The sequence below is a fragment of the Hippichthys cyanospilos genome, chromosome 10 (assembly GCF_059441005.1).
Source record: "Hippichthys cyanospilos isolate Australia breed blue-spotted pipefish chromosome 10, RoL_Hcya_1.0, whole genome shotgun sequence".
Classification (NCBI taxonomy): domain Eukaryota; kingdom Metazoa; phylum Chordata; class Actinopteri; order Syngnathiformes; family Syngnathidae; genus Hippichthys; species Hippichthys cyanospilos.
The window spans coordinates 17,920,258-17,940,499 of NC_142378.1; positions in this window are offsets into that span (position 1 = coordinate 17,920,258).

The following is a 20,242-nucleotide window of genomic DNA, read 5'->3' on the forward strand; positions in this document are numbered from 1 at the left end:
GTCCCCCTGTTTTGTAACGTTTACGGTGAGCAACTAGAAGCCAATGGAGCTGCTGCAAGATAAGAGTGGCGTAAGTGGGTAGAAGGGGTTCAGGTGATGAATTTTTAACCGGTTCTAGTTTATGATGGGTTTTTGTGGATGATCAAACAAGTTAGAATTGCTGTAATCCAGGCGGGAAGTGACAAGACTATGGACCAGCAGTATCATACGGGTGTGAGAAATGGGTGAAGACGGCTGATATTATGAAAACGAAAACAAGCTAATATAAAAACTGGATTTAAAAAGTTGATGCAATTTTATTTGCAACATATTATCTATTAAAACAAGACAAATCTTTCCAAAAGTTACCGTGACCTGTAATTGGTACATAATTGTTTAGGTGAAGTTTTAGCATTAAAAAAATTCGACGTCTGCGTGTGCTCATCATGGGGACCTCTAGTTTGTGATGAACTGTATGTATGTAATGAGGGTTTATAATAAAGGCAGGCAGTACAGGTATTCTGATTTTGCAAGGTTGTTTTTTGTTTTTTAGTATTGGTATATTTGTCATGTGTGAGCTTTTCTAATAGCACATCTGAAGTCTTTAGCATTAGCATATTTAACCACAGGTTTTACCACCTGGATTTGTGTGTGATGCAGGGAATCATCACTTATGGGGATGAAAATCTGTCTGTCATGGGGGCCTCTTGCTGTGTAGAGACCATGAATCAGGAAAACTACATCAAATAAATGCGGGAGCTTTTCACATGAGCACATTTGTCATGTTTTTTCATTTTTTTACTGGATATATTTGTGTTGGAGCATGTGCTTGGATTCAGCGCCTTTTGGAGACCAAACCTGTCTCCTCATGACGGTGTCTTTCTGTGTGGCGAACATAAATCAGGAAAAAGTCACAAAATTAATGCAGAAGCTTTTTACATTTGCACATTTTCCCAACTTGATATGTGTGTGACGGAGCATGTGTCTGTTCTTGGATTCATCGTTTTATATGGACAAAAGACTCGTCATGGAGGCCTCTTGTTGTGTGGGGACCATAAATAAGGTAACCCATACATTAAAAAAAAAAGGTATTCTGATTGTAGCTATATGTGTGCATAAATTTAGCAATGGCACCTTTTCCACATTTCTCTGCGCGTATGGGTTCATGTGTGTGTGCGCGTGGAGTCAGTGCACACACGAGAGCCGAATGAGAGGGATAAGCGTTCACAGGCGGCAATTATGTGTAATTTTCCAACAGCAGCCCAATTAAAGCTGGCCAAAACAAAACATAGAGGGCAAATTTTACACGGTGGATGTTTTTAGTGACTGGGAGAAAAAAAGGAGATGAGTGTATTTCTGCACAAATTTTACTGCGCATTTATTCAAATAAGTCACATTTGTCATGTGTGGTTGAGTCGCTTTTGGTTTTCCCCTCACTCCTCAGGCGACCTCCGGTTGCTATGGTTTCACCATGTTGCATAGGCTTCAGTTTATTCCTTGCAACACGAGGAGCGATTGCCTGTTACAGTTGTTATACACCAAAGCTCACTCATCATAAAATTGTTGACAGTAACTTGGAATAGGGGGTATGAGAATCACGTTGGATGGCCGACCACATGTTGCTTCACCGAGCCTTTAGCCACAGTCATATTTTTTGCAACTAAAGTTGATCTAGGGAAGCCATCTTCTTATACCTGACTACCTCCTGCTTTTCCTTATTCGGTGCCACTCTTCTTACTGTCGACATCAAGCTGTCATTAAACGCCGTCCCCGCCGCTTTAGCCCTCGGCACCGTAATCCCATCAAAAGGAAACAGTATAACAACCTCAGCCTAATCCTTCATTAGCTCGACTCCTCCCCCGCCATCTCATCCACAACCCCAGCCACCAAAGTGCTAGTAATTAGCTTAGCGCTAACGTGTCACTGGGAGTAGTCCATGTTGAAGTTCAAAACCAGCCTTGACAGAGAATTGGTCACTTATCGCTTCTCTGTTACCACACTCAAATTCAACTTCAGGCACGTTGCAGTCTGGTTGAGCCTCATTAACAATCAAACCGTTTCATTGGCTTGAGTTTTATGTCAGTTCCAAACCGTGTGTAACCTCAACAGCCAAAGCATTAGGTATTGAACGGAAGAAAATATAATGAAAAACGAATGGGGGATCAATTGACTCCAAAATAGTAAGTGCTGCTACTGCCCAATTATGAAAGAAATGAGGACATGAACAGCTTGTACAATTCTTTCATGCTGAATCTGTTTTTTTTTTTTTTAATGTCATAAAGAAAATGCATTTCGAGAGGCTTTTATAAGTATAATTGTTGTCAGCTCTTTAGACATTACAATTTTGTTTTAAAGCCCCCTCCCCGAGGAGGTACGCTCACCATCTGAAAATAATGCATCTAAAGTGGATACACTGAGCTATAATCCCATCGCTGGAGGTCCGGTGCTGCATATCCATCTCGGGTTGCGTTCGGGCATGCTGGATTTTTCAAAGTCCAACTTTAAAATTTTGCAAAGACAACCTCCAGGGCTTGCCACACGGCTTGCGATTGAAACACGGACTCGCTCAAATACCCACTTAGCGAGTGCATGCTGCCTGACAAAGGGAAGCTGCACTCCTTGTCTGATACAAGAAAGTGTTTGCTGCACTACGGCTCAGATCTGCATCTCCTGTCTCCTCAGTAGGATGACAATTACATTTGGTAACCTTGGATATATCGGCACTTGAATGTTGTTGGAAGCAACTGCGCCGGTTGTCAGTAAGCTAGCTCTGCTCGTTAGTTCGCACGGCGAAGTAGCATACAGGCCAAAGAGCTGCTGTCTGTAGTAAAAAAAAGAAAAAAGAAAAACAATACTAATGTCTGTAAACTACAGGAATTGTCATCATTATTCACAATGATGAACTCTTGAACTCTTCAATCAATAGAAATATAAAAACAATCATCACAATAATTTTTATGTTGTCACCTGTCACTTGTCCTTGTCATCCTGCTTCCCTTATGTCTGTCAATCAGCTCCCTGCTCCAGTTATCTCCTGTCCTTGTTTCATGTTGTCTTGTCAGTTTGGCCTGTATTTAGTTCCCTGCTTTCTTTCAGTCTGTGTCGGATCATTGTCATGTGCTTGCTCGTCTTCTGCCCTTGTAGTCTTGTTGTCCGTTTTTTCCTTCGTCATAGTTTTGTTTACCCTTTTGTTTAATTAAATGGATTATTGCATGAACTGAGCTTCCCTGTACTTGGGTCCACAATCCCCACCGTCCCCTGACTGTTTTCCTCTTTGGCGCTTATATATACTGTCATTAATATCTAAAATATTCTTACGATAGTTTTTATAATTCTCACAGGTTGAAGGTTGACAACAGCAGGAATGTGCATATGGATTTTGGTGGTAATTGCTCATCCTTTTGAGATGACAACTGAATGTGACAAACTGTAGCCTTGTGTCTTTAGTGATATTCTGGAATGATACTGTCTCATCCCAGTTTTGGGGCATCCCAGAATTCTTTGAAAGCCAATATAAGCCTCTTTAATAAGGGGTTCTCAAACCTTTTGGGGCCAGGGAGCCCTTTTAGGAAAGTTAATTTTCCAAGGACCCCCAGTGCAAATGCAACAAAAATATCAAAACAAATCTACGCTACCAAACCCCACATTTTCAACACCTACACACATTTGTGTGGCATGCCATATCAAAATACTTTATTGAGGACTGAAAGAAAATGAATGGAGGACTGCTATTGGCCCCCTGTCCATAGTTTGGACATACATGTATGCAGGTTTTAAAAATCAAGTTTACAGAGAGGTGAATCAATTGTCATTGCCGTTCAGTGAGTGGCAATCATATTGGCTCCCCCTGTAAAGAGGTTTGATGAATCAATTTTTGTTGTGTGTATTTCTTGCATCAAATCGGATTCTATCATGGACGTTGAAATTGTTGAAAAGTTCCTTTCCTGCACTTTTAATAAATCCCGAATGAAGAAATCATCTTTGTCATGCTGCTCACCCACCATCTCTCTTCCATCTCTTCTGGCTTGCGAGGCACCCGTCCCCCCACTGGCCCTGCAGTGAATCAAACAGTGCTCCACACATTAACAATACATCATATTCCTGTCGTGTACGCTCTTGTGTTGTGGCTTTAATTCATAACCAGCAAGCCAAGCTGCCAAGAAAGCTCAGTCTTCGGCTTTCAAGTATGCGTTGTACCCTCCACTTTTATAAACTGTAAAAGTTACACATGCTGGATGTATAAATGCCTTTTTTACGGCTGGTTTTGTTGTCATTAAGAAAACTACTTAATTGATTTAATTGAACATCTTTATGATCGCATATGCTATATTTACAAACATATTTACAGTGGACCCCCGCTATACGAAATTAATCCGTTCCGCAGTTGGGATTCTAAAGCGAAATCGTCGTGTGGTGAACAATAGAAACCAATGGTAATTAGTTAACGTGTATAAGAGTAATAATTTCACTGTGTGGCATCGTGCTCTACATGTGATAGCTATAAAGTTCCCTACAATAAAGCTCCAGGTCAAAAAATTTAATCGTATATACATATTAAAAATTTGTAATAAATAGGATAGTAAGTGCTATTTATATATAATATACATGTATATAATTAAATAACATCATAAATAATATATATATATATATATATATATATATATATATATATATATATATATATATATATATATATATATATATATATATATATATATATATATATATATATATATATATATAAGGGATTTATTTACCTTTGGAGTGACGTGACTTATGGCCATATTCCCTACTTACGGTAGCCTAACCTAGACTAGCCTACTTTGTATTTCTTGATTATCTCCAGCTATGTTTCCATACTAATCATCTTCTTACTTCTCCCTTTAACATCATTGTTAATCTTAAATCTAAAACGCACAATAAATATGATATTGTATGCACTCACACAAGCTTAAGTCTTTAGGACATAGCCATTTTAGTGACACCGTGACGGCGACCAATAGTAAACTAGCATCTTAGTTACGCCGACCAATAGCAGACCAGTATCTTAGAGAGCCGTGACGCCGGCCAATAGCAGACCAGCATTGTAGTGACTCATGCAGTGAAACGTAGTGTCGTATGAGCGCGGTGTGACTTGCAGAGTCACGCATGCACGCTGACCGCCATGTGTGAAATATGTACGCGCGAGAGAAGTTGTTGTTTTTGATGCCGTAAGGCATAGGTGTCAAACTCATGGCCCGCCACATCAATTTTTGTGTCCCGCGAAATCCTGCGCAAACTTCAAATTTCTGGTTAAATTACTAAATTTGCAAGTTGTCCTCAACATTTAAAAATTTCGGGGTAAAAATAACAAGCATTTTTTGTTCCCAATATCTCTTTTGAACAGTTTTTACCGGGCTCTTATTTCAAAACGAGTTAGAAGTGTGACAAACACACCTAAAATTGATTTAATTTCACAATTATACCGGTCCTCTGACAAAAATTAAAACTACAATCCGGCCCCCGATAAATATGAGTTAGACACCCCTGCCGTAAGGCGAAAAAAATGTCGTAAAGAGGGAAGGAAAAAACATCGCAGTCCATGTCATAAGGCATAAAAAGCAGGCATGGACGTCATAAACTGAGGATCCACCGTACAGTTCAAATAAACTTTAATAATGTCAAACTCATGTTAAATAGGATCATTTAAAGTGCCTCTGATTAATCCTAAATCAAATCGGGTTCTCTAGGCAGCTTTTCTTGACATTTTTCCCTCACAGCACGAGGGTTTTATAAGGTTTTACAAGTATGTGCCACCAATCAGAAGCTAACTCTAATTTCTGCAAGAAAAAAAGAGATGGAGTAAACCAGTGGTCACCAGCCTCATGCAGCGACTATAAAATGTCTGCACGTCTGTTTAAATGCCAGGTTTTTGTGCGAGGATTAGTCATTTTAAATCGTTCTCATCATTGTTACCTATAATGTGTGCAACTTTTAACAAAGAAAGTGGAGGCAAACATTGATTGAAAAAATATAGTTGCATAAGTACGCACACCCCCTCACAATTGGGATGCGGCCGTGTTGACAATTTATTGCTCATGTTATATCGAAAGCGCCGCAAAGCTGCCATCATGAAATGAACTTAGCCTTTGATTAACTCAAAATAAAGTTGAGATTTTCTAGGCCTTTCCCCTTTCTAACAGAAGCCTGAAGGTTTTGTGCTAATAATGACTGCTATTAAGAACCTTTCATAATTTAAGTATGTGCTGCTTATTTGAATTTTAACACATCCAATAAAACTAATGCAGCTCTGCTTACCCTCAGGCTTTGACTTGAAAACGAAATGACAATAGTCCCTCAATATGTTGTCTTAAATACGTTACACACATACATGAAAAAAACATGTTGAAAGCGGAACTATTGAACAATTATATAATTTTTGCATGCAAGCCTGTGTTTGTGTGTGTGTTGTTAGCACATAGCTCATTGGATAGACATGCGCAGTGCAGCACGGCGCATCGACAGCATACACTTAGGCAAAATAGATGGTGTTGCTGGTGTGCAAAGCATCTATCATTTCTGCCTATGATTAATGGTTGTCCTGGGGATGCTGCTCAGCAATGAGGAGGAGGAGGGGGGAGGGGGAGTGAGTACGGTGTAGGGGGAGGAAGAAGAGGAAGGGGAGAATGAAAACGAGGCACGCAGAAAGACACCTGAAAGGCGTTGTAAATGTCGCCGATGTGTAAAAATGATTGCAAATTAACAATACCCTCGCAGTTCATCTTTATACACTATATTCAAACAACAGCAAAGATAAAACAAAAACTTGGTTCATGGTCCACTGTTTATTTTTATGTTATATATTGTTTTCTAGTTAAACCATGTTTTGACTCTTGGTTCTTTACAAACAACAAATTTAAGAAAAATGTTACAAACGCATCACATAACAATCAGACAAAATAAATATTAATGTGTACTAACACTAGTACTGCTGATAATAATAAACCACCCAACAAAACAAAAACACACAATATATTAAAAAAATATTAAAAAATATAATTAAAAAAAATATAAACTGCTTGACTAAGTAAAAGTAGGTAATACAATTACTGCTACTACTACAGCTACTACTATACTACATAATTTTTTATGAATGTATGAAAAAGAAACAAAAAATAGTCAAAATAATAAAATTATATATATATATATATATATATATATTTTTTTTTTAAACTGTGTTGTAGCATGAATATATTAAAATTAAGTTTAGATATAATATCCATACTAAAATGTCCTAGTCACCACGAGGCTACACCAAATCATGTTTTAATTGACACAAAAATCTTCAATCAAATTCCTCATTTGATTTAGGATTGAGCAATTTGCGATAATTTGATATTAAACCCCACACATACACATGTAGTAAGATTAAAAGAAGCAAACTTTGCCAGACGATGCCACAGTAAGTAATTGTAAGCCAAATGGAAAAGTTGTTTTGAGGTTGAGGCCAAAGACCTATTCTTGCGCAATTTAATCTTTTGAGGTGTTAAACTTCCTCAGATTTTAAAGAGGTTACATCTCAGATGATGCGCTTACCTGCTTTTGGAACCTACTCTCCAGTGACTTTTACACTTCATGGAAGTTTTGGGTCAGTATCTTTTTCCCATGATACTGGTTGCTATGGACATTTGAAAGATAAATGTGTCAACTTGAAAACATCCAAACTTTTGGAACTGTCGATTTTTGAGCTACTGCAATGTACTATGTATCACTTTAAATTGAAATACGTGTACAATCAGAAATAAATAATCTCAATTTTCATTTTCTGAGACATAAACTTGGTTGAGCGAAAACACCATACATACATATTTTTTTTCTTTCGTTAAGATTTAATCAGTAAAGTAAACAATTTTTTTTCAGTTTGCATTTGCACAATAAAAAAACTCACTTCGCTGATCATAATTCTATTATTATAATTAGGGTTAGGGTTAGTAGTAATAGCAGTAGTAGTAGTAGTATCACTACTACTGCTATTACTACTAAAAATAAATTTAAATCATAATGAGCCTTATAAAATAGGTGGGAACTAGACAATAAACAAAATCAAATTTGCACTTCCATGCTGCATCAAACAAGCTGAATTGTCCAGAACATGATATTAAAGCAGAGCTTGTTGTTTGTTTGCTTCGGACAAACTGAACACTTTCTTCCTTTTGTTCTAAAAAGCCCTTAAAATTGTCAACCTTATTGTCACATCTTGCAACCAACACATATCTGTCAGCCCGCATCAACATGTAATTGTCCATCGTGACCAAAATGAGTAATGCAATATTCAAATTGCATTTGGGCCCGTTAACATCGGGTTGTGTCCATCCTCAAATTAGCCATGCATATGTGCACGCGTGCGCGCGCACATGCGTGCCATCTGCCGTGGTGTCGAGTTGGTTATGGCTAACAAAAGACACGATGCAAATAATGTAAATAGCTTTCTTGTCTGTCTCTGTGACACAAGTCACTGTTATCTGCAGTGCATGGGTGTGTGTGTGTGTTTGTGTGCGTGCATACATGAGTGTGTATGTGTGCGAGTGAATAATGGGTGTATGCTAATAAGAAGCCACGCATGGATATGTAGGTCACGCCTGTCTATTTTCCGCAAGGTTTCCGCCCCTTCCATGTACACGCACACACACCGGCACATGTGACACACACACATGCACGCGTGCATACAGGGATACAGTCAAAAATCCCTCGTCACTTCTTGAGCACCTGTTTCTTGTTTGAGACACTTTTGTGTGGAGCTTGAGCAGAGTGGAATTGAGCTACAGTTTTTTTCCACGCACGCACATACACACTCGGGTGTTCACTGCTGCTCACTTTTTACAGCGAAAAATCCCCAGGTGTCCCATGGCAGTGTGGCTCCTAAAAAAAAAAAAAAAAAAAAAAAAACTCCACCTTGGATCGGCACGGCACTGAGACTAAAGCTTCATGTTTTAGAGACATTCTCCGCCGTGCAGTTGAAAGCAGAAGCTAAGATATCTGCTGAAGCGCTGCTCAGGAGATACTCGAGCGAAACAGCCAGTAAAGTACCACTAATTCCTCAAATATTTTGCCCCAAGCGTTTAACGTGTCGCCTACCTTTGATTGTTTGAGGGAGAATTTTTACTGCTGTGCTAAAATAGGAATGCAATGATAATATCAACCTTTTACTGGTCTTTATCAATAATGGAGCACAGTGCTGTTACAAAATGTTCTACGTTACAATTGTGCTTGGAGATATGAGTGATGCAACTTCTGCATTTTTTTAGTTATGCAAAATCATTCCGATTTTTTCATTTTTTTACTCTGACGTGTGTGCAAATATTTTATCCATGCGTGACATGGAGGCAGAACTCACCTCATAACAGGCAGCGTGATTCTAAATAAAAAGGTTCATGCTCTTTAATGCCATTACCTGTTCAAGTTTTAACATGAAATAGAACAGTTTAATTAGCCTTTTGCTAAAAACGATGCTAACACACACTAGACGGGCTAACGAATAACATCGATGTACTAATTTTATAATGCTTTAAACAAGGGATATTTGAATAAAACGGTGGAGCAACGGATCTAGTCACAGAACACATAACTAAAACTACAGTGGTACCTCTACTTATGAAAACCTCTTGTTACAAAAAGTTCATCTTACAAAACGCCTCGGTGGAACAAGATTGTCTCTAGTAATGAGAGAAAATTCAAGATAACCAAAGGGGCCATTGTTAGCATGTTAGCACGAAACACCGGCGCTCGCGGCAATATAACTGTAATGTAATACGTTATCACAACCCGTGATGTATACCGTGTTTGTTACCGTTTGTGATGCATTTTTATCATTTATTAATGTACCGGCTTGTCCACACACGAGACAGTAGCTTTTTACAATTATGTTTACTGTGGTCTTCCACCTTTCATCTTTGCTAGTTTCATCAACACTTTCCAACCAACAATTTACGCCGTAGAACTAACACACATAAAATTGACATTAGCTACGCCTAACATTGTACACATTCACATAAAACCACACACCACTTCAGGCTGACATATCTGACCTTAGCGTTGTTAGCGCGTTGTTAGCATTTTAACAATGACATCATACAGCAAACACTTTGCATGACTCAATATTAAATTTAAGTAATCCTACACGCTCAAAATAATCCCCAAAACAAACATTATTGCTCCTGTGAACTTGTAAATGTCTCCTGGATCACTGGAAATGTAAAATAAAAACATACAAATTAAACGTCCTAAAAAGGTCTCTCATTCTCTCTCCCTCTCTCTCTCTCTCTCTCTCGCTCTCTGCACTCATCACCAACACAACAGCACCATCTCAAGGCAAACGCACAAGGCAAAAATGTGAACTGCATTCATATTGTCAACTGCTACAATTAATATGATAAATTTAAAGGGCTAAGGAGCATTTTTTATTATTCTTTACATGGATTTTTTTTTTTTATTATTATGCACCAATGTGATTCTAATATGGATTTGTTACCATTTTTATGCATTGTTATACAGTAATAGTATTGATTTAAATGGTTTAGGAGCATTTTAGAGGGAATGGGGAATGCTATTTTCATGTAAAAAAGCGTCTCTACTTATGAAAGATTCACATTACGAAATTACTTTTTTAATGAATTAATTTTGTAAGTAGAAGCACAACCGTACATCATTATTCACTTTATACACAGCTTAATAGCTTCGATTTTTTTAAGTTATGTCTGCATTGTATGCTTTTATAAAGACAACACCATAGAGTGCTATCATTTCAATAAGAAGAAAAAGATAAATGGCATTTCCATTTTTTTCAAACTTGGCATTTTACAAGGAATTCAGCTAAAAAGATACCTCTTGATCTTTCCCAATGTTATTTCCATTAAAAAAAAAGAAAAAACTGTGATGACTTGTGGTAAGGCTTCAATTATAGTGGAGGCCACATCATGTTGAGGAAATACAATAACTACCTCCATCCTTCTCGGCTGGAGAGACAGGGAGCTCTATATTTATCATCCCACTGCCGACTATTTTCAGAGCTTCAAACAGGCGGCAGGCCTCATGCAAATGGTTGTTGTTTCTGGCTGCTACAACATCATCACGTCGCGCCGTTTGGCTGGCAGAGGTGTGAAGTGCTGGTAAAAATGGCCACTCACCCTCCGAGCGTTATTCAAACGGCTGAGCATCTGCCCTCCTCGCTTCAGTGTCACAGTCCCCACCCAGATGCACACCTCCAGCCATCCTTCAGCTTTTGTCCCCTCTGTGACCCCATCCATGCATCATGTGTTACGGATGAAACAAAGGAAGATGTGACCGACACTTGAGCCGAGACATTTACATTCACGTTTACTTGTGATTTTGACCACAAATATTTTTTGTGTTGTCTTGCATGATGTGTCCCTGTGAATACTATACAAGAATCAAGGTCAACCATAAGGTCCTCCATTTTTGGGTAATTTTTTTTCCACATAATTTGCATGATACCCCTGATACAACCCCCACTTCCTGATAGCATTTTTATTTTTTGAGCAGTTATATAACAAATTCACGAGTGAGGGTAGGATGGAACGTGAGATCGGCAGGCGGATCGGTGCAGTGTCTGCCGTCATGCGGACTCTGCACCGGTCCGTCGTGGTGTCGTCTGTTTACCAGTCGATCTATGTTCCTGCCCTCACCTATGGCCACGAGCTGTGGACTGAAAGAACAAGATCTCGGATACAAGTGACCGAAATGAACCTCCGCAGGGTGTCCGGGCTCTCCCTTAGATATAGGGTGAGAAGCTCAGTCATCCGGGAGAGGCTCAGCGTTGAGTCGCTGCTCCTCCATGTGAGGAGCCAGTTGAGGTGGTTCGGGCATCTGGTTAGGGTGCCCCCCGGACGCCTCCTCGGTGAGGTGTTTCGGGCATGTCCCACAGGAAGGAGGCCCCAGGGACGATCCAGGACACGCTGGAGGGACTATGTCTCTCGGCTGGCCTGGGCGCGCCTGGGAAGGAGTTGGATGAAGTGCCTGGGGAGAGGGAAGTCTTGGCTTCCTTGCTCAAGCTGCTGCCCCTGCGACCCCGTCCCCGGAACACAGCGGTAGAAGATGGATGGATGAATATATACAGACAGAGTTATTTTAGCCAAAGAACGCCACAATTTTGGAAGCTAAGCTGGGTCAGGCCTGGTTAGTAGTTGGATAGGAAACTGCTTGGGAAGGTCTCTCAGGGTGTCGGTCTGCAGGGACCAGGCCTCGTGTGCATTTGGCCAACCAGCCAATCTCTTTTAAAGCCCAAATGGTTACAGAAGCGGATAGAAGCAACTATCACAGCCCCATGCCTCACCCGAGGCGAAGAGGAACTTACTAAAAGGGAAAAAAAAAACATGTGTAGTTTTTTTTAATATAATTGGAAGCTTCTCACTCTCTTGTCGGCAAAGATTATCAAGTTGACGGTTGTGACGACCATGCTTCTGAGAGGAACTTCAAAATAAAAGCCACTAAGGCTCTTCATGTCATACATTACTTGTAAAGGTACGATTTATTTGGAAGCCTTGACTGGCCATCTCACAATGTTTGGCTATTTTACTATAATGGAGTAGATTGACAGGCAACACAATCTCCCTGTGTATGTCACTGCACTTCTGACCCAGAAGGCTAAAAAAAGAAAAACAAAGCCAGATCTCACCCCATCCCTGTTAGTGACTGGATGGTAAATGTACCTATCCTGCCAAGGTGACTTAATTTTATTTGAATTAATTTTATTTGTTGATTTTTACATAAATATGATTGGGCAAATGGCTCATCATAGGGAATAGGCCCTAATACAGTGCCATGATGTCTAATCCAGTTCATGAGAGTGAAAGAAAACAAAACAAAAGTGTGTTGCATGAAGCATGTGGTGTAAATCCAAGCATCGTCTTTTTAAGTGTAGTCAAGCTTTGTCTAGTGAACACTCATCATAGTGGTACCAAATGCTTCTCTTGTAGGGCACTGCGGAGTAGACAGCCGCATATCCCCCTGACTCCCTGGTGTGACAACCCCCATTAGCCCGTCTGTTTAAATCCCCACCCCCCATCCCTATTCCATGCACACATGCACAGACCCTCAGGGCAGACTGAGGTCACAATGCTATGTCGTGCACTGGCAAGTGTGGGAGCATTATCAACAATTAATGTATGTATGTACGGTAACGAACCAACGAGAATTTATTCCATATCCTAGCTATCCAGTGAATGTGTGTAGTAATTTCAGACAATGCCAAACGTGGTTCAAGTAAAGTAATCAAACATGATACAGAATATAAAGCATGAAAAGATAACTTCCCTTTTGTAAGTTCAACAAAATAATTGTTAACCCAAAGGCTCGACATGAAAAGCCTAGAATCGGTCAGAAATCAACTCAGAAAGTGATATTTCAACCGTATCTAAGAGTTGGAGGAAGAGAAGGTTTTTGGCATGTTATATTGGCATTGGTTATATTTGGCCCATGTCGGATTGGTTTATTTTGGTCTGAAGTTGGACCATACATATGGGAACCAGATGCTCAGGATGCCCGAAATGTTGGGCCCAAATGACCGGACATGGAGTGGAGATGAGAACCTTTGAGATTGGAAGAATGGTAAACTCCATAAGCTGCAGTTATTAGCCTAGCATTATTACTGTACTATACTGTAAATTAGGCATGATGAGATTACCAATTTGGTCCGTTTATTCTCCTAGCACTTGAAGCCTTTTAGACAGAGTGGAGATGACCTTAATCGTGCAGTCATGAGTCATTGAGTGGCAACTAACAACCATACGAAACTGAGTCAAAACCAGAGCTGGACAAAACCTTTGCTGCATCTGCCCATCTTGACGGGCGTCCAGCTTTCAGCGAGCGCTTCCACATTGTCAGCATGTTCGGCTGAACTGGGTTTACGTCCCTAGATCTAGGGTAGACTTTTCTTGGTCCGTGTATGTTTACAACGCTTCACATCAGAAAAAAACTCATCAAGGATATGGAAGGGGTTGGCTAAATATGGGCTTCCATCAATGATGGGCCAATCTACAGGGATGCGCATATTTTTTTTTGTGGGTTACTCACACGAGTACCAAGACATAGTGTTTGGTACGCACCTTTTCTTTCATTAAAAAGTCTTCCTCAATGTCATTCTCAGTGTTGCTCCCACACTGTCTGGGTGCACACAGTGACGTGGTGTTATTTAAGCCTGGGTCCTCGAAAAATTTCACAAGTCTATTAGTTATGGTTTGAATGGTTCATTTCGGACCCAGTTTAATTAGTTCAAGGAGGTAAATTCACAGGTAAATTATATGTCACTGTAGAGTGACAACATAAAGGATCTCTATCACAAGAATGATATGCAGCCAGTCCAAGGTGCTTCAATAAACAAACAAATATAATCAGAATAGGAAGGCATGGGACACGAGTGCTTAGCTTTATGAAAGGTGGGGAGAAAACTATTACAGAGCCTGCATTGTTCCCGCAGTTTGTCTCACCCACCACATGTTCTTATTTGACATACAATACTTGTGAAATAAAGGATGGCAGAAAATGTTAACCCTGTACAAACACATTGGTTTTGTCTGCGAGTTGAGAGGATGAGCGGTAAATCTTGCCCTCCATTTTAGTGTGCATCAAGCCACGGCATGTCTTGGAGCCACTTTTCAGGAAAAAAAAAAGTTCAACTCAGGCTCGGTTGTTGTCATGGGTGAAAGTTAGGCAGGGTCAGCGAAAGCGCGATGTGAAGCACGCAATGAGATTTCTGTCAAATAAGTGTATCACTTATGTGAATCCCTGCCAATATAACAATGGTTACATATTGTGTTATGAACATTAGGGGACAAACATGCAAATGTGACGGTAAAGGAGTTATATTTACTCAAAATATTGTTGCTTCTCACTTTTACTTTAAGGTTTATGCACCCAAGCATACTACTAGGTCAACTTCAGTGAAGATACTGGGGAGGCAAAAAGTACTGGTAGGCAATGTGGTGCTACTAGTTGGATTTACTAGTGCTTAGCGTATGTTGGTTATGTCTGTTAGTTGAGTCTATCTGTGTTACTATTTGTAGTGCAGCACAGTAATTTATTTATTTATTTATTTATTTTAATAATGTACTGATTGCTAACTAGGACAAATATGACATTAGGTTGTGAAAAATAAATGTACCGCTATCTAGCTAGGGAGCTGGCAAGATGGTGGTCTAGCTGTCTTGTAGTTCTTTTCTTGATGATTATCGTTTCTTTAGTTGGATAATAGACACAGATGCATTGATAGATAAAGCGCTAGGCTAGATAGATAAATGCTTTGTTCTTCTACAAGTGAAATTCATAATTCCAGTAGTCTGCCTTGAAAACATTAACTGGAGTATTAATATTAAACATTAGACAATATCTTAACGATTTAAAAATATTAAACATACTTTTCTCTCTTTAAATTTAGAAAATACTGAGACATTACCATCACAGTTGTTCTACTCGTGCGCTCAAGTTCCTTACTAGTGATGATGGAGTATACTAGTCCAAGAAGCACGAGCGTCAAAAATGTGCAATGAATGTTCTTAAGACTTTCTCTACACGCACAGTGTTGGCAAGCATGACGACGTGCATGTTTTTAAACTTTCCTGCCGGTACCACCATGCTGTGTTTTTGGCACAGTGGCAGCGTTCATGCCGATGATGCAATTTCCACGAGCTTCCTCCTCCCTTCTTATCAAGCTGAGGAGAAAGTGACAGGTGGTAGAAGGGTACCACAAAACCTGTTAGCCAGACAGCTAGCGGGCCGATGTCACCTCTCCCGCAAGCGGCGTCATGGTAATTTGACTCGGTGTGAGCACAGCGAAGCCAATATGTCGCAGTGGCCGCTGAAGGAAGCGGAGAGGATGGCGGGGTGGAGCGTGCCGGATAAATGGAAGGAAGGGTGGAGGGAGAGGCGGGAGAGCGACATCAAGTGAAACCATATGTTTCACCGCGCGCTCCCGTCGCCGTTTGCGGTCGCTGTCTAATACCAAACAGGAAGCGGCGCCGCAGCCATGTTTTCCTCCCTCATCCTCACAGTTAGCTGCCAGTGAGGACGAGGATGTGGCGATGACATTCCAGCCATGCCTGGGTTGGATCAATGATGGAGGAAATTCCTCCTTCGAAAGAGTCGTCTTCTGTTTCTTGCCCTCTTGTTTTCCTGCTAGAAAGGCAAACTCATGTTGGGCTTCTTCGCACATCCCCCAAAAACGCGTTTTAGGTCAATTAAAAAAATCTACATTTATCCATTGTCAGCTGGGATAGGTTCCAGCGGCTCACTCGTAACTGCATAAAAAATGGCTGGTTGGACTGGTGAAGCAGCATGTGGTTCATTAGACAAAGTTACTTAAAACAAAATCTCAACGCTCCTCAATTAATAATATAATTATAGTCATCAACAGAATGGAAATGAAAACAGGTAGCAAAATAACTTAGCGGAAGTTAAAATAATGAACTCTCTCCTTATAGTTCGATCGCCTGTCACGAGCCAATCAAATACCTCTACGACAGTGTTCACCCACGTGGTGCCTGCGCGGTCTCCATTAACCTCCTTTGGTGGGAATATATTGCTCCTCATTTTCTCACTGGGTTATCGTGAGGTTTTTCGACAAAGCGTAACTCTAAAGTGGCCATACCAGCTTAAAGCTCAGTCGTCAGATTTTAAAAAAAACAAATTAAGTAAATTTTCCATTCTTTTCCAATCTTCTCGCGTCTGCACTTTCCATTCTGACGTGCAAACACTCAGAGCCAATAATAAGGTACTCTAATATGGCCATAGCAGCCTGACTGATAGCCAGTGCATTTAATGACGCTTAGTTCTTTTAGTAGTGCCTTTCAGACCACAGGAGCCCATTCAAAAACTTCCTCATGTACGCTAGTAGTTTGAGTACTCCCCTCTTTCACACACACACAAAAAAAACATTCCAGGTCTTGAATGTTCCAATTGGGTTTTCGTACGTCCCACCTCCAAACTAGAGTCTTCGTGTACCTACTAGGAACTAATGAGCAGAGTGTGTTGTACTAACAAATGCTGATTGGTTGGTTGAACTTCAGGTTGTGTTTTGGGTCGTGGGCTATTTTACCTTAGTCGCCATTACACGGCTCAGCAGTTGCTTTCACTGCTGTGGTCAGTTTAATATTTTAAACAATGGAAGGAGAGAAAAATTGATGGATGGATGATCTGGAAAAGGCAATTTTGAATGTTTACGGGACATCCAACAGCAATTTCCTTCAACTACGATAAATGAGAGGGCACAGCTCGGCATTCCCTCGCCAAAGCAGCGAGTCATTGACAGAATGCCCATCTTCTGGATTTTTGGGCTGTTCTTTGAGAATCGAAGCCTTGGAAAAAAACAGGGACTGAGCCCCAAAAGAAGCGTATTTTGTTTTTCATGTCACATTTATTATCTGAATCACCAGTCCCAAAGGGATTCATCGGTGAAAAAAAAGGTCACTACAGACAGTGTTGCTCAGTTAGTGTATTTACGAACCTGCACGTCTTAAAGCGTTTGGCAAAAGCGCAGAAGCGCTCATTCTGTCGATGGATTGCCCAGATTCTCTTGTGTATTTATCCTGACGAGCACATCCAATGCCGATTTGCTCCCACTACAAGAAATGGTAAGAGTAGACAGAAAGCTGAGTTGCCAAAAGAACGCCCTTTCTTGTTTTCTGGCATATGCTATACGATGCAAAACTTTGAAAAGAAAACCGAGAATACTGAGTACCATTAGTTTTTCATTTGTTTCTCAACACAAGCAAATCCATCCATTCATCCATTTCCTCACAAGGGTCGCAGGCTGCTGGTGTCTATCCCAGCTGGCTTCGGGCAGTAGGCGAGGTAGGACACCTTCAACTGGTTGCCAGCCAATTGCAGGGCACACAAAGGCGAACAACCATTCACGCAACCAAATGTATTCAAACAAGGCTCATATATTTAAAAACAAACCTCTGAAACAAACCTATTATTGAACTTTAAAAGATTAGAATAATGAGCATAGGTTCATTTTTTTCGAATGCATATGTTAGCTTTTTTTTTTGTAACCATTATTCTTTTTGTCAGAACTCACGCAGTCGTCCGGCATACTCCCTGATGGATTGCCTCCAAACTGCTAAGCACTTTGAACCAGCCGGGGCACATAAAGGAGCTTTTGAGTCGACGCAGGCCCCCATCCTACCCCCTTTTGTGCTGTTTCTCCTGCCTAAGTCAAGATGTGGAGGTGGAGAGCAAAGATGGACAAAGTGTAAGGAGAAAGGGGGGAGGCAGACCAAAGGAGGACAAGGCTTACTCAATGGGCTTGGAGCCGCCGCTTTGTTATTGCCTGGGGTTGCAGGGTTTTTTTTTTTTTTTTTTTCTTGGAGCAGTGCAATGACCTCCACTGCACGCGCACAAACCATGAGTTCAACATGCATTACTTGCCGAATTTTTCAAGCTGTGATCAATTTGGGTTTGGCTTGAAGGAGAAAGTCAAATGGGGGAATTCCTCCGCCGGTTGAAATTGCAGCTCATTGTGTTTTTCTTTCCCGTGCAAGCTGGATGTCTGGGTGGAGCTGAGACCCAACAGGGGTGCCTGGCATCTGACTTCATCACTGCTGAAGCTTGTTGCATAACAGGTTGTGTGTGTGTGTGTGTGTGTGTGGGGGGGGGGGGGGGGGGGGGGGTGCTTTTGTTTGCAAATAGTGGAAACAAAGCAGGCATAACAATTGTGTCTTTGTTTTTTGACCTGGTGAAGCAGCATGTGGCTCATCACCCAATGTGTTCTGTAAGGTAATAATTGCAATTGTGACATCAGATACAACCTTTTACATACACACACACATTATATATATATATATATATATATATATATATATATATATATATATATATATATATATATATATATATATATATATATATATATATGCAGTCACAGACAAAGGCCTCAAATATTAATTTATAAGATTGAGTGGGTAAAAGCTTCCTTCAGCTGACTCACCTCCAGACTTACATGTCAAATAAACTCATAGCTGCTGTCATCAGATACAACCTCATTGGCATTTTAATTTTTCTTAACAATCATGTTCGGCAAAGCTCATGTCCCACTTTGCTGCTCGGCAAGTGCGCCGAGTCAAGTCTGCTTTTGGCTTGCTCTCCATTTGAATAGAAAATAATGAATAAAATGTGAGTCAGTCGGTTATTATCATCAGTTTTAACGCCCACAATGTACAAATGAAAATCAATACAAGGTCTTATGATGCACTTTTTTCCCCTCTCAAAGCGCCTCTTTGAACAGACGCAGCAGACATTTCTAAGGCATAGGTCAATAACCGCTTGAAATTGTTTTCCCACGTCCAACGATCCACGTCGAAATCGACACGTGCCGCAGCGGTCTACTTGATAAAGAGGTGTGACAGGTCGAGTGACAGTGCGATGGCCGTGATTCTGCCGTGTCACGATCTGAACTCTGCGTGGGTCACTGCCTTTCACGTATGAGGTCTAAATGGAACCCGGCAGCATGAGGAATTGAGGCTAAGCGTGGAGCATTACTGGCAAAGCGAAGAACGACAAGAGGGGCAAATTTGAGCGTTTTGCCTCCTTTGAGATCAAAGTCTGCAAAGGCCTGATGGTTATGAACAAACCAGGATACTTTCAGGTAGTGAAGAAGTGACTGAGCTGAACTGAAACAATCACAAAAACCTGCATTTGATCTTGTCCAAATGGTTTCTGTTTTTTTTTGTTTTTTTTTTTCAGTTTCCTCCCCCCAAAAATCTAAACCGATCTTAAAGAATTTGTGAGAGGTTCTGTATAGTGGTGTAGTGGCCACCCTGGAAGGGACAGCCTTGGAATGATTTTTGAAAAGTACAGTATATATAAAGTCATTGATTGGGCTGTCTGAAAATTTACCCAAACATAATAACTAGCCTAATAGCTGCGTCCGCTTTACAACAGACTATTCATAAATCTGTCAAAAGATCATGTCTGTACTATTCTTCCAAACCAAGGTTATTATTTATAGCAATTATTCTAACTAAATAAGACATAAATAGAAGTATTTTTTTCCATAAAGAGGGGTGTTTCTAAGTTTCACTATATAATAGCTTGATTTTTGACATGCTTGTGTCATAATCTATAGTTTGCTTTTTGGTGTTGTCATGTTTTCCCTTTGTCCATTTTGTTGAGCCTTTCCTTATACATTTTTTTTTTTTTTTTTTGCCACATGTTCTCGTCAGCCGTGTCCCTTGTGTCTACCAATCAGGCACTCGTGTGTGGTTCAGGCTTAGCT